This window comes from Scyliorhinus torazame, chromosome 24, assembly GCF_047496885.1.
Source record: "Scyliorhinus torazame isolate Kashiwa2021f chromosome 24, sScyTor2.1, whole genome shotgun sequence".
Taxonomy (NCBI): domain Eukaryota; kingdom Metazoa; phylum Chordata; class Chondrichthyes; order Carcharhiniformes; family Scyliorhinidae; genus Scyliorhinus; species Scyliorhinus torazame.
Genome location: NC_092730.1, coordinates 45,951,064 through 45,966,312, shown reverse-complemented (window position 1 = coordinate 45,966,312; position 15,249 = coordinate 45,951,064). Strand labels below are relative to the sequence as shown.

Here is a 15,249-nt window from a genome sequence, read left to right as displayed (position 1 = left end):
TAAATTTGCAATCTCTTATTCTAAGGTTATGACCTCGCGTTTTAGAATGCCCCACTAGAGGAAGCATCAACTCCACGTCTACCTTATCCATACCTTTTGGCAGCTTATACCCCTCAATTAGATAATTGCGCATAGATTCTGAGTGAAAAACTGTTGGCCAGTCTTCCTCGGTTTGAAACTCACGGTGTCGCACAAAAACATCCGATACAACTATTACTGCGATGGCGGTAAATCGATCACCGTTCAACTGCTGAGAAGGAAGCGATGCTCACCACTATACCACTATCGCTGCATTTTCAATATTGAACACCAGGATGAATAGAACGAGGCAGATATAATCCATCAGTTCATGGGTGTAAAATGAACTAAGACGTATAGACAAGTGAGCTTGCGGGACGGGGTGGCCGAGTGGTTAAGGCGATGGACTGCTAATCCATTGTGCTCTGCACGCGTGGGTTCGAATCCCATCCTCGTCGATTTTTTCATCCACCGTTTCTCGAAAGTGGGACTCATTTTTCAAAGATGGATCTGCAATCACTGATGTGACAGTCTATTCAAAGTTGTCATCCCGGATTGCATCGAGTTGGGTGAGAGGAGGGACGAATGGAGGCAAGCGTGTTTGTGGTTTAACCGCTCAATGCCACCAGTTCTTCTTCGGTTACCCACAGCACAGTCAAGGTTACCGGGTTCACTTCTCCCAGAATTCTCTTCAGCCACCTCTCCTGGATGAACCGTCTCCTGTTTGTACACTGGAGGGGTTCTTCGGCTACTTGTCTGTGAAAAGATCGCATATTAAATTTCCATGAAGTAAAGGAGTTGGACCACGTGGTTAAGGTGATGCACAATAATCCATTGCACGTGGATTCCAATCCCATCCTCGTCTGTAACGTGGTCAACTTCATGAGGATAAAATAAAAATGCTGTGATATTTAGCTTTCGTTTAAGGGCTTGGCGGGTGGTGAATAGTAGAACACCTTGCATATTGAAACCACATTCAAAAACGATGAGGAAGTTACTTAAATCACTCTGTACCATAATTGCCCATAAATTCTGAGTTGGAAACCGTTTCTTTCCCTCAGTGTGAAACTCACGAATTCGCGCAAAAGATAAGTTCATAAAATATAGGAGCAGAATTAAGCCATTAGACCTTTCGAGTCTGCCCCGCCATTCTATCATCGCTGATATGTTCCTCATCTGCTATCTACAATGTTACAGGTGAAGAGGTCGATTGCGATATCAGCCAGAGCACCTCCTTCCGAGAACACATGACCTCGGAGCGGAAGTAGGCAATTTAGCCTCCTGAGCCTAACACCTTCCATGTGATCTTGGCTGATCCCATCGTGGCCGCAACTCCACCGTCCTGCCCGCTCTCCTTATTGGTAAGGAGTTGAAACGCCTTACCAATAAAAATCTCTCTAACTTCTCCTTAAATTTACTCACTCTCACTGCATCCAACGCACTGTGGGGTTGCGAATTCCACAAGTATCACAAGCCTTTGGGAGAAGTAGTTTTTCCTCAAATCTTTGTTAAATTTGCGATCTCTTATTCTAAGATTATGACCTCGCGTTTTAGAATGCCCCACTAGAGGAAGCATCAACTCCACGTCTACCTTATCCTGATCTTTTGGCATCTTATACCCCTCAATTAGATAATTGCGCATAGATTCTGAGTGAAAAACTGTTGGCCAGTCTTCCTCGGTTTGAAACTCACGGTGTCACGCAAAAACATCCGATACAACTATTACTGCGATGGCGGTAAATCGATCACTGTTCAACTGCTGAGAAGGAAGCTATGCTCACCACTATGCCACTATCGCTGCATTTTCAATATTGAACACCAGGATGAATAGAACGAGGCATATATAATCCATCAGTTCATGGGTGCAAAATGAACGAAGACGGATAGACGTGCGAGCTTGCGGGACGGGGTGGCCGAGTGGTTAAGGCGGTGAACTGCTAATCCATTGTGCTCCGCACTTTATCCATACCTTCTGACATCTTTTCCTTCTCAATTAGATAATGGCGCATAAATTCTGAGTGAAAAACTGTTGGCCAGTGTTCCTCAGTTGGAAACTCACGATAAATTGCCCTTCGTGTCCAAAATTGCCCTTAGTGTTGGGTGGAGGTGTTCTTTCCAAGAGCCGGTGCAGACTCAATGGGCCGAATGGCCTCCTTCTGCACTGTAAATGCTATGATAATCTATGATGAATCGAGGACAAAGGTTCGGCACAACATCGTCGTCCGAAGGGCCTGTTCTGTGCTGTATTTTTCTATGTTCTATGTGGCGCAAAAACATCCAATACAACTATTACTGCGATGGGCGGGAACAGATCCCCGGTCAACTGTTTGGTAAGCAGCTATGCTCAACACTGTACCGCCATCGCTCCATTTTAAGTTTTGGACACCAGGTTGAATAGAATGAGGCAGATAATTTCCATCAGTTCATGGATGCATTTAGACGTATTTGGGGCTGAGTGCGTGCGACGTGGTGGCCCAGTGGTTACGGCGATGGACTGCTGATCCATTGTGCTTTGCGCGCGTGGGTTCGAATCTCATCCTCGTGGACTTTTCATCCACTGGTTCTCTGAAGTGTCGCTCATTTTTCCAAGATGGATCTGCAATCACTGATGTGACAATCTATTCCAGGTTTTCAGGCCAGATTGCATCGAGTTGGGTTTGTGGAGGGAGGAACGGAGGCAGACGTGTTGGGGCTTCACCGCCGGTTGACACCAGTTCTTCTTCGGCCGAACACAGTATAGTCGATGTTTCCGTGTTGACCTCACCTATAATTAAGTTCTCCCACCTCTCCCAGGTGGAATTGTGCATTGGAGGGGTGCCTCGGTTCCTTGTATGTGAGAAGATCAAATATTAAAGTTCCATGAAGTGAAGGAGTTGTACCACGAGGTTAAGGGATACACAATAACCCTTGGTGCTCTGCGCTCGTGGGTCCGCATCCCATCATCTTCTGTAACGTGTCTGTTGCGTCTCTGTTTGGTCTATTTCATGAGGGTGAAGTAAAAATGCTGTGATTTTTAACTTTTCATTAAGGGCTGGAGGTGGTGAATACACGAACACTTGCCATATTCAAACCACATTAAAAAATGACGAGGAATTGACTTTATTCACTCCCCGCCCTAATAGCGCATAAATTCTGTGTTGGAAACTATTTCTTTCCCTCAGTTTGAAAGGCATGAAGTCGCGCCAAAAAGATAAGTTCATCAGGTATAGAAGCAAAATTAAGCCAGTCGACCCATCGAATCTGCCCGCCATTCCATCATGGCTGAAAGGTTCCTCAGCTGCTACTTAGAATATTACAGACCAAGAGATCGATTATGATACCAGCCAGAACACCCAGTCCCAAGGATCCATGACCTCGGAGCGGGAGTAGGCAATTTAGCCTCCTGAGTCTAACACCTTCCATGTGATCTTAGCTGATCCCATCGTGGCCTCAACTCTACCGTCCTGCACGCTCTCCATAAACCTTCAACTCCTTACCAATAAAAAACTCTCTAACTCCTCCTTACATTTACTCACTCTCCCTGCATCCAACGCACTGTGGGGTTGCGAATTCCACAGAATCACAAGCATTTAGGACACGTAGTTTTTCCTCAAATCGGTTTTAAATTTGCGATCTCTTATTCTAAGATCATGACCTCTGGCTTTAGAATGCCCCACAAGAGGAAGCATCAACTCCACGTCTACTTTATCCGTACCTTCTGACATCTTACGCATCTCAATTAGATAATGGCGCATAAATTCCGAATGAAAAACTGTCTGCCAGTACTCCTCAGTTTGAAACTCACGATGTCGTGAAAAACATCCAATACAACTATTACTGCCATAGCTGGGAATCGAACCCAGATAAACTGTGTGGAAGGCAGCTGCGCTCATCACTGCACCACCATCGCTCCATTTCAAATTTTGGATACCAGGTTGAATAGAAAGAGGCAGATAATTTCCATCAGTTCATGGATGCGAACCGAATTTAAACGTATTAGCGGATGTGTGCCTGTAATGTGGTGGCCGAATGGTGAAGGCGGTGGACTGCTGGTCTATTGTGCTATGAAAACATGGGTTCGAATCCCATCCTCGTCGAATTTTCATCTAGTGTTTCTCGGAAGTGGGGCTAATTGTTCCATGATGGATCTGCAATAACTGATGTATCAATCTATTCCAATTTTTCAGGCCTTTTGCATCGAGTTGGGTTAGTGGAGGGAGGAACGAAGACAGACGTGTTGGTGCTTAACCGCCCGTTGACACCTGTTCGTCTTCGGCCGAACACAGGAAAGTCGATGTTTCCGTGTTGACCTCTCCTATAATTAAGTTCTGCCACCTCTCCCAGATGAAATTCCTTCTATTTGTACATTGGAGGGGTTCCATGTCTGTGCGAAGATCAAATATTAAAGATCCATGAAGTGAAGGAGTTGTACCACGTGGTTAAGGGGATGCACCGTAACCCTTGGTGCTCTGCGCTCGTGGGTCCGTATCCCATCATCGTCTGTAACGTGTCTGTAGCGTCTCTGTCTGGTCCACTTCATGAGGGTGAAGTGAAAATGCTGTGATTTTTAGCTTTTGTTTAAGGGCTTGGAGGTGGTGAATACTCGGAACACTTTCCATATTCAAACTACATTACAAAATGACGAGGAATTGACTTTATTCACTGCCCGCCCTAATAGCGCATAAATTCTGTGTTGGAAACGATTTATTTCCCTCAGTTTGAAAGGCATGAAGTCGCGCCAAAAAGATAAGTTCATCAGGTATAGAAGCAAAATTAAGCCAGTCGACCCAACGAATCTGCCCGTCATTCCATCATGGCTGAAAGGTTCCTCAGCTGCTACTTAGAATGTTACAGACCAAGAGATCGTTTATGATATCAGCCAGAACACCTTCTCCCAAGAATACATGACCTAGGAGCGGAAGTAGGCAATTTAGCCTCCTGAGTCTAACACCTTCCATGTGATCTTAGCAAATCCCATCGAGGCCTCAACTCCACCGTCCTGCACGCTCTCCCTAAACCTTCAACTCCTTACCAATAAAAATCTCTCTAACTCCTCCTTACAATTACTCACTCTCCCTGCATCCAACGCACTGTGGGGTTGCGAATTCCACAGAATCACAAGCATTTGGGACACGCAGTTTTTCCTCAAATCGGTTTTAAATTTGCGATCTCTTATACTCAGATCATGACCTCTGGTTTTAGAATGACCCACAAGAGGAAGCATCAACGCCACGTCTCCTTTATCCATACCGTCCGACATCTTATACATCTCAATTAAATAATGGCGCATAAATTCTGAGTGAAAAGCTGTTGGCCAGTCTTCCTCAGTTTGAAACTAACGATGTGGCGCAAGAACATCCAATACAACTATTACTGTGAAGGCCAGGAATCGAACCCGACTCAACTGCTTTTGGTCAGCACAGTTCAGATATTTTACTTTCGTGATGAATGGTTGTTCTGTGAAGGTGATGTGATTACTTCTGAAATGTTGTTCTGATGGGAAAGTGGGGAGTGACTGGAATCACCTTCATAGAAGGAAGTTCGGGGCGGCAGTTTCACCTCTCTGGGAACATTGATCAACCTGTTACTGATTTCATCAAACTTTGCCTCAAGTCCGACCCCGAAGCGAGTCAATCACGAACAGAGTGGCGCCGTGGGAGCGTGCTAGGCCCATAGCCCGGAGGTCGATGGATCAATACCATCTTCTGCTATTTATATTCTCACTCACACCAAACGGAAACAAGTGGCAATTCGTCAGCAGCACATCTGCCTTTTTTCTTTATTAGTATTAAAGTTTTGCTTTCAGTCAGATCCGCTCTTTGACACCTGTTCTTCAGCTACCTTCAGTACAGTCGAGGTGACTCAGTTGACTTTTCCCGGAACACTCTTCTGCCGCCTCTACTTGCTGAAAGTTCTCCTGTTTGGACACTGGAGGGGTTCTTCGGCTCCTTGTCTGTGAAAGCAGCACCGGAAGTAGCTGCGGGGAGAGATTCCAGTCGCCAGAATGCAACTCTCCAATTGGATACTTCACGTCGCTCAGATCTCAGACTCTCAATAACTTCGTGTGAGGAACAGGTAGAGCGGGAATTCAGTCCTTGTGATTAGAGCAAACTGATGAATGCAGCAATGAGAAGCTGCTTAACCCCAGCGGCTTGGACAAGGATGGCACTCAGATACAGGACTCAGGCTGGGGTTCAAAAGTAGGAAAAGCGTATCTTGTTTGAAATGAAATGACGATGAAGACAGAATTTAAGTCTATTCATGCACGGATCTTCATTTCGACGGCAACGCGCCAGGAAGTGTTTGATAAGGTTCCCCACGGTAGGCTATGGCAGAAAATACGGAGGCTGAGGATTGAGGGTGATTTAGAGATGTGGATCAGAAATTAGCTAGCTGAAAGAAGCCAGATCGTGGTGGTTGATGGGAAATGTTCAGAATGGAGTTCAGTTAGAAGTGGCGTACCACAAGGATCTGTTCTGGGGCCGTTGCTGTTTGTCATTTTTATAAATGACCTAGAGGAGGGCGCAGAAGGGTGGGTGAGTAAATTTGCAGACGACACTAAAGTCGGTGGTGTTGTCGACAGTGCGGAAGGATGTTGCAGGTTACAGAGTGACATAGATAAGCTGCAGAGCTGGGCTGAGAGGTGGCAAATGGAGTTTAATGTAGAGAAGTGTGTGGTGATTCACTTTGGAAGGAATAACAGGAATGCGGAATATTTGGCTAATGGTAAAATTCTTGGAAGTGTGGATGAGCAGAGGTGTCCATGTACATAGATCCCTGAAAGTGGCCACCCAGGTTGATAGGGTTGTGAAGAAGGCCTCTGGAGTGTTGGCCTTTATTGGTAGAGGGATTGAGTTCCGGAGTCATGAGGTCATGTTGCAGCTGTACAAAACTCTGGTACGGCCGCATTTGGAGTATTGCGTACAGTTCTGGTCACCTCATTATAGGAAGGACGTGGAAGCTTTGGAACGGGTGCAGAGGAGATTTACCAGGATGTTGCCTGGTATGGAGGGAAAATCTTATGAGGACAGGCTGATGGACTTGAGGTTGTTTTTGTTAGAGAGAAGAAGGTTAAGAGGAGACTTAATAGAGGCATACAAAATGATCAGGGGGTTAGATAGGGTGGACAGTGAGAGCCTTCTCCCGCGGATGGGAATGGCTAGCACGAGGGGACATAGCCTTAAACTGAGGGGTAATAGATATAGGACAGAGGTCAGAGGTAGGTTCTTTACGCAAAGAGTGGTGAGGCCGTGGAATGCCCTACCTGCAACAGTAGTGAACTCACCAACATTGAGGGCATTTAAAAGTTTATTGGATAAGCATATGGATAATAATGGCATAGTGTAGGTTAGATGGCTTTTGTTTTTTGACTTCCCATGTCGGTGCAATATCGTGGGCCGAAGGGCCTGTACTGCACTGTATCGTTCTATGTTCTATGAAGGCCGAGCGTTCTAAGGCTCTGCATTCAGGTCGCAGTCTCTTCTGGAGGCTTGGGTCCGAATCCTACTCCTGATATTGACTTTTCCCCCGCATGTAAAATTTCTCCAGCTAGATTTTCAACCTGAGGAAGATCCAATATCTCCCATTCAATGGATAAGCGTCGGTCGCAGGACAGGAGATTCCTGCTTAAATACGCACAGCAAGACGCCACTGGCAAAAGCCCAGTTAATTACTCGATAATCTGCTTCAGTGACTCTAGTTGAGGAAATAACATTGATTCCAGGGCTCCGAGTAAAATTGGTTTTCAAAAGTCGTGCTGGTTGGATTGTTCACATCCGTCCGAGAGAGGAAGATGGGAACTCGGTTAATTTCCTTATTGCCCCCTGTGAGGGATTACTGGATATCGTTATATATCTATGTTGCCCCTCCGTGGCGTTCTCCTGGATAACGTTTCCAGTCCAGCTTTGACAAAGCGTCACCTGGACTCGAAGCGTTAGCTCATTTGTCACCCGACAGATGCTGTCAGACCGGCAGAGATTTTAAAACGTTTTCTCCGTGGTTCCATATTTGTGAGCATTACAATGTTGTAATGTGTCATTTTGTCTCATTCATTCCTGTGACAAATGACGGGATGAGACTGCAAGAAACATTCTGACGGGTATTTGGTGCACAGCAAACAGGAGCGTGCGTTATGTTTACTTTTGGTGTTAGGGAGAATGTAAATTGCAGAAAATTGCCTCGATTCCTCGACCTCGGGGTAACGACCCAGCACGCTTCCGCTGCGGCACTCTGCTCCTTAAACCAGGAGCTACAACATTACTGCCCTGCGGTAGCCACTCAACTATTCACTTCCTCATTTAGTCTTTCAACAGGAACACACGTTTGAGCAAACTGATTCTGGTCAGCATAGGTCAGATAATTAACTTTCGTGCGCAATGGTTGTTCTGTGAACGTGATGTGATTTCTTCTGTGACGTTGTTCTGATGGGAAAGTGGGGAGTGTCTGGAATCACCGTCATAGAATGAATTTCCGGCGGCAGTTTCACCTCTCCGGGAACATGGATCACGCTGTCACTGATTTCTTCAAACTTTGCCTCAAGTCCGACCCCGAAAGAACACAACCACGAGCAGAGTGGCGCAGCGGAAGCGTGCTGTGCCCATAACCCCATGGATCGAAACCATCATCTGCCATTTATATTCTCTCTCACATCAAACGGAAACAAGTCATTGTTTGCCAGCAGCATATCTGCATTTTTCTTTATTAGCATCAAAGTTTTGCTTTCAGTCTGATCCGTTCTTTGACACCTGTTCTTCAGCTACCCACAGTACCAGTCGAGGTGACGAAGTTGATTTCTCCCAGAACACTCTTCTGGCGCCTCGACTGGATGAGCGTCCTCCTGTTTGGACACTGGAGGGGTTCTTCGGCAACTTCTCTGTGACAGCAGCACCGGAAGCAGCTGTGGAGAGAGATTCCAGTCGCCGGGTTGCAACTCTCCAACCGAAGTGGATACTTCACGTCGCTCAGATATTAGTTTCTCAATATCTTCGTCTGAGGAACAGGTCGAGCGGGAGTTCGGTCCTTGTTGATTCGAGCAAACTGATCAATGCAGCAATGAGAATCTGCTTAACCCCCAGCGGCTTGGAGAAGGATGGCATTGAGATACAGGACTCTGGCTGGGGTTCAAAATTAGGAAAATCACATCAAGTTTGAAAAGAAATGACGATGAAAATAGAATTTAAATCGATTTGTGCACGGAGCATATCTTTGCCGCAACGCGTCAGGATGTTGGAGCCGTCGAAGTCGCTGCGTTAAAATCGCAGTCTCGTCTGTTGGCGTGGGTTCGAATCCAACTTCTGGCATTAACATTTCCTCCACGTCGTTACGTTTCTCCAGCAAAATGTTCAACCCAAAGAAGATCCAATACCTCCCATTCAATGGGGAAGCGGTGGCCTCAGGACATGAGATTTCTACTTAAATTCGCACAGCAAGACCCCACAGGCAGAAGCCGAGTTCATGACTGGATGACCTGCTCAGTGAGTCTGCTTGAGGAATTAATATTGATACCACGACTCCGTGTAAAATTCCTCTTCTCATTATTTAAATAGCCTGTCTGGTTGGATTGCCGAGGTGACTCAGTTGACGTCTCCCAGAATCCTCTTCTGCCGCCTTTCCTGGATGTACCTCATCCTGTGTGGACACTGAAGGGCTTCTTCGGCTACTTGTCTGTGAAAGCAGCACCAGAGGAAGCTGTGGAGAGAGATCCCAGTCGCCAGGATGCAACTGTCTAATTGGATCCTTCACGCCGCTCAGATTTTAGACTCTCAATACCTTCATGTGAGGAACAGGCAGGGGGCAGTTCGGACTTTGTTGTTTGCAGCAAACGGATCAATGTATCAATGAGAAGCTCCTTAACCTCCAGCGGCTTGGAGAAGGATGGCACTCAGATACCGGACTCTGGCTGGAGTTGATAAATAGGAAAAGCACATCTGATTTTGCGCAGTTCAAGGAGACACATCCTGAGTGAATGAGACACATCCAGAATGTGAATTGAAACTTGGTAATTTGGTGCAGTGAGGAAATCAGGAAAGGTAAGTGGGAAGTCAAATTCTGCTGCTTCTCAGTTAAAGGTGCAGTGTTTAGCTTAGTGTATGACTTGCTGAAGCTGCCCCCACCCTACTTGCTGAGAGGCAGTCATCTGTCAGTTCTATGAAAGCTGCACCTGAAGCAGCTGTGGAGAGAGATTATAGTCGCCAGGATGCAACTATCTCATTGGACCCTTCATGCCGCTCAGATATTAGACTCTCAATACCTTCGTGTGGGAACAGGTAGAGCGGCAGTTCGGTCATTGTTGATTGGAGCAAACGGATCAATGCAGCAATTGGAAGCTCCTTAACCCCCAGCGGCTTGGAGAAGTATGGCACTCAGATACAGGACTCTGGCTGGGTTTCAAAAAGAGGAAAAGCACATCGAGTTTGCAGAGAAATGACGATGAAGATATAATTTAAATCGTTTTGTGCAAGAAGCGTGTCGTTTGCCACTACGCGGCTGGATGGCTGATCAGTCGAAGGCGCTGCGTTAAGGTCGCAGTTTTCTCTGGAGGCGTGGGTTTGAATCCCACTTCTGACATTAAGTTTCCCTCCACGAGGTTACAGTTCTCCAGCAAAATGTTCAACTCCAGGAAGTTCCAATTACGCCAATTCAATGGGGAAGCGGTCGTCTACGGACAAGAGATTTCTGCTTAAATTCGCACATCAAGACCCCACAGGCCGAAGCCCAGTTCATGACTGGATGACCTGGTCAGTGACACTGGCTGAGGAATTAATATTGAACCCAGGACCCCGGATAAAATTCCCCCTCTCTTGTTGCAAAAAGCATGTCTGGTTGGATTGTCGAGGTGACTCAGTTGACCTCTCGCAGAATCCTTCTCTGACGCTTTTCCTGGATGTACCTCCTCCTGTGTGGACACTGAAGGGTTCTTCGGCTACTTGTCTGTGAAAGCAGCACCAGAAGCAGCTGTGGAGAGAGATCCCAGTCATCAGGATACAACTGACTAATTGGATCCTTCACGCCGCTCAGATCTTACACTCTCAATATCCTCGTGTGATGAACAGGTCGGCGGCAGTTCGGTCCTTGTTGATTGGAGCAAACTGATCTATGCAGCAATGAGAAACTCCTTAACCCCCGGCGGCCTGGAGAAGGATGGCACTCAGATACACGACTCTGGCTGGGCTTCAAAAATAGGAAAAGCAAATTTAGTTTGAAATGAAAGGACATAGAACATAGAACCGTACAGCACAGAACAGGCCCTTCGGCCCTCGATGTTTTGCCGAGCATTTTCCGAAACCAAGATCAGGCTATCCCACTCCCTGTCATCCTGGTGTGCTCCATGTGCCTATCCAATAACCGCTTGAAAGTTCCTAAATTGTCCGACTCCACTATCACAGCACGCAGTCCATTCGACACCCTAACCACACTCTGAGTAAAGAACCTACCTCGGACATCCCTCCTATATCTCCCACCCTGAATCTTATATTTATGCCCCCTTGTAACAGCTACATTTACCCGAGGAAATAGTCTCTGAACGTCCACTCTATCCCCCTCATTATCTTATAAATTTCTATGAAGTCACCTCTCATGATTTGAAGTTGGGGACCAAGGGCAATGTGTCCAAGTTTGCAGACTACACTAAGATAAGTGGTAAAGCAAAAAGTGCAGAGGATACTGGAAGTCTGCAGAGGGATTTGGATAGGCTAAGTGAATGGGCTAGTGTCTGGCAGATGGAATACAATGTTGACAAATGTCAGGTTATCCATTTTGGTAGGAATAACAGAAAAAGGCATTATTATTTAAATGATAAAATATTAAAACATGCTGCTGTGCAGAGAGACCTGGGTGTGCTAGTGCATGAGTCGCAAAAAGTTGGTTTACAGGTGCAACAGGTGATTAAGAAGGCAAATGGAATTTTGTCCTTCATTGCTAGAGGGATGGAGTTTAAGACTAGGGAGGTTCTGCTGCAATTGTATAAGGTGTTAGTGAGGCCACATCTGGAGTATTGTGTTCAGTTTTGGTCTCCTTACTTGAGAACGGACGTACTGGCACTGGAGGGTGTGCAGAGGAGATTCACTAGGTTAATCCCAGAGCTGAAGGGGTTGGATTACGAGGAGAGGTTGAGTAGACTGGGACTGTACTTGTTGGAATTTAGAAGGATGAGGGGGGGATCTTATAGAAACATATAAGATTATGAAGGGAATAGATAGGACAGATGCGGGCAGGTTGTTTCCACTGGCGGGTGAAAGCAGAACTAGGGTGCATAGCCTCAAAATAAGGGTGAGTAGAATTAGGACTGAGTTTAGGAGGAACTTCTTCACCCAAAGGGTTGTGAATCTATGGAATTCCTTGCCCAGTGAAGCAGTAGAGGCTCATTCATTAAATGATTTTAAGATAAAGATTGATAATTTTTTGAAGAATAAAGGGATTAAGGGTTATGGTGTTAGGGCCGGAAAGTGGAGCTGAGTCCACAAAAGATCAGCCATGATCTCATTGAATGGTGGAGCAGGCTCGAGGAGCCAGATGGCCTACTCCTGCTCCTAGTTTGTATGTTCTTATGTTCTTATGTTCATCCTCCTGCGCTCCAAAGAGAAAAGCCCTAACTCCCTCAACCTTTCCTCATAAGACCTATCCTGCAAACCAGGCAGCATCCTGGTAAATCTCCTTTACCCCCTTTCCAATGCTTCCACATCCTTCCTATAATGAGGTGACCAGAACTGCACACAATACTCCAAATGTGGTCTCACCAGGGTCATGTATAGTTGCAGCATAATCCCGCGGCTCTTAAACTCAAGTCCCCTGATCATAAATGCTAACACACTATAAGCCTTCTTCACGGCCCTATCCACTTGAGTGGCAACCTTCAGAGATCTGTGGACATGAACCCCAAGATCTCTCTGTTCCTCCAGATTCCTCAGAACCCTGCCGTTGACCCTGTAATCCGCATTTTTTTTCTACCAAAATGAATCACCTAGCACTTATCAAGGTTAAACTCCACCTGCCATTTTCTAGCCCAGCTCTGCATCCTATCAATGTCTCTTTGCAGCGTACAACAGCCCTCCTCCTCATCCACTACTCCACCAATCTTGGTGTCATCAGCAAATTTACTGACCCACCCTTCAGCTCCCTCCTCCAAGTCATTGATAAAAATCGCAAATAGTAGACGATTAAGGTAGAATTTAAATCGAGTTGTGCACGGAGCATATGGTTTGCCGTAGCGCGTCAGGATGGCCGAGCGGTCGACCGCGTTGCCTTAAAGTTGTCGGCTCCTCTGGAGGCGTGGGTTCGAATCACACTTCTGACATTAGCTTTTCCTCACGAGGTTACATTTCTCCAGCAAAATGTTCAACCCCAGGAATATCCATTATCTCCCATTCCATGGTGAAGTGGTGGCCTCAGGACGTCAGATTCCTGCTTAAGTTGGCACAGCAAAACACCACAGGCAAAAACCCAGTTAATGGCTGGATAATCTGCTCGGTGAGTCTGGTTGAGGAATTAATATTGATCCCGGGACGCCAGGTAAAATTCCTCTTCTCGTGTTGTAAATAGTCTGTCTGGCTGGATTGTCGAGGTGACTCAGTTGACCTCTCCCAGAATCCTCATCTGCCGCCTTTACTGGATGAATGTCCTCCTGCTTGGACGCTGAAGGGGTTCTTTGGCTACTTGTCTGTGAAAGCAGCACCAGAAGCATCTGTGGAGAGAGATTCCAGTCGCCAGGATGCAACTGTCGAATTGGATACTTCACCCCGCTCAGATCTTTTAGACTCTCAATACCTTCGCGTGAGGAACAGATAGGCGGCAGTTCGGTCAATGTTGATTGGAGCAAACTGATCAATGCAGCAATGAGAAGCTCGTTAAACCCCAGCGGCTTGGAGAACAATGGCACTCAGATACAGGACTCTGGTTGGGGCACAAAAATAGGAAAAGCACATCAAGTTTGAAAATAAATTACGATGAAGATAGAATTTAAATCGATTTGTGCACGGAGCATGTGTTTTGCCACAAAGCGTTAGAATGACCGAGCGGTCGAAGGCGCTGCCATACGGTCGCAGCCTTCGCTGGAGGCGTGGGTTCGAATCTCACTTCTGGCATTCACTCTTCTTCCACCAGGTTACGTTTCTTCAAATAAACGTTCAACCCCAGGAAGATCCAATACTTCCGGGTCAATGGGGAAGTGGTGGCCTGTTGAGATTTTCCAGCATTTTCTGTTTTTAACACGGGACTACACGCCAGTACGAGGCGACCGACGTGGACACGGTGGGCGGAATGGACGCACCCTGACCTGTAAGCATTCTACGAATCTCGAAACGAGTGTGTAAGATCAGAGCAACGTGAAGTGCTCAATTGGAGAGTTGCATCCCGGCGACTGGAATCTCTCTCTCCTGCTGCGTCCGGTGCTGCTTTCACAGCCAAGTAGCCCAATCTGTATCCTAGATTGATCATGGATTATCATAGAATTTTGCAGAACAGTGCAGAAGGAGGCCACCCGGCCCACCGGCTCCCGGAAAGAGCACCCTGCCCAAGGTCAACACCTCCACCCTATCCCCATAACCCATTAACCGCTAAAGGCAATTTTGGACACTAAGGGCAATTTATCATGGCCAATCCACCTAACTTCAGCCAGAGAGTGGTGGGTCTGTGGAATTCATTGCCACAGAGGGCGGTGGAGGCCGGGACGTTGAGTGTCTTTAAGACAGAAGTTGATAAATTCTTGATTTCTCGAGGAATTAAGGGCTATGGAGAGAGAGCGGGTAAATGGAGTTGAAATCAGACGTGATTGAATGGTGGAGTGGACTCGATGGGCCGAATGGCCTTACTTCCGCTCCTATGTCTTATGGTCTTAACCTGCACATCTTTGGACTGTGGGAGGAAACCGGAGCACCCAGAGAAAACCCACGCACACACGGGGAGGATGTGCAGACTCCTCACAGACAGTGACCCAAGCCGGAATCGAACCTGAGACCCTGGAGCTGTGAAGCAATTGTGCTGCCCATAATACTACCATGCTGCCCTCAGAATCAAATTAATCTACACTATATAATTATACCGTAATCCATGTACCTATCCAATAGCCACTTGAAGGTCCCTCATGTTTCCGACTCAACTACTTCCACAGGTAATGCTTTCCATGCCCCCATTACTCTCTGGGTAAAGAACCTACCTCTGACATCCCCCCTTTATCTTCCACCGTTCACCTTAAATTTATGTCCACTTGTAATGGTTTGTTCCATTCGGGGGAAAAGTCTCTGACTGTCTACTCTATCT

At 46.5% G+C, this 15,249-nt stretch overlaps 2 non-coding genes across 2 annotated transcripts; both read left to right on the top strand.

Moving 5' to 3' along the window:
• The first annotated feature begins 394 nt into the window (after positions 1-394).
• trnas-gcu (transfer RNA serine (anticodon GCU)) lies at positions 395-476 on the top strand. Its single transcript has one exon. It is a non-coding gene; the product is annotated as a tRNA-Ser (tRNA).
• Positions 477-2,481: 2,005 nt separating this feature from the next.
• On the top strand, positions 2,482-2,566 carry trnas-gcu (transfer RNA serine (anticodon GCU)). Its single transcript has one exon. It is a non-coding gene; the product is annotated as a tRNA-Ser (tRNA).
• The last annotated feature ends 12,683 nt before the right edge of the window (positions 2,567-15,249 follow it).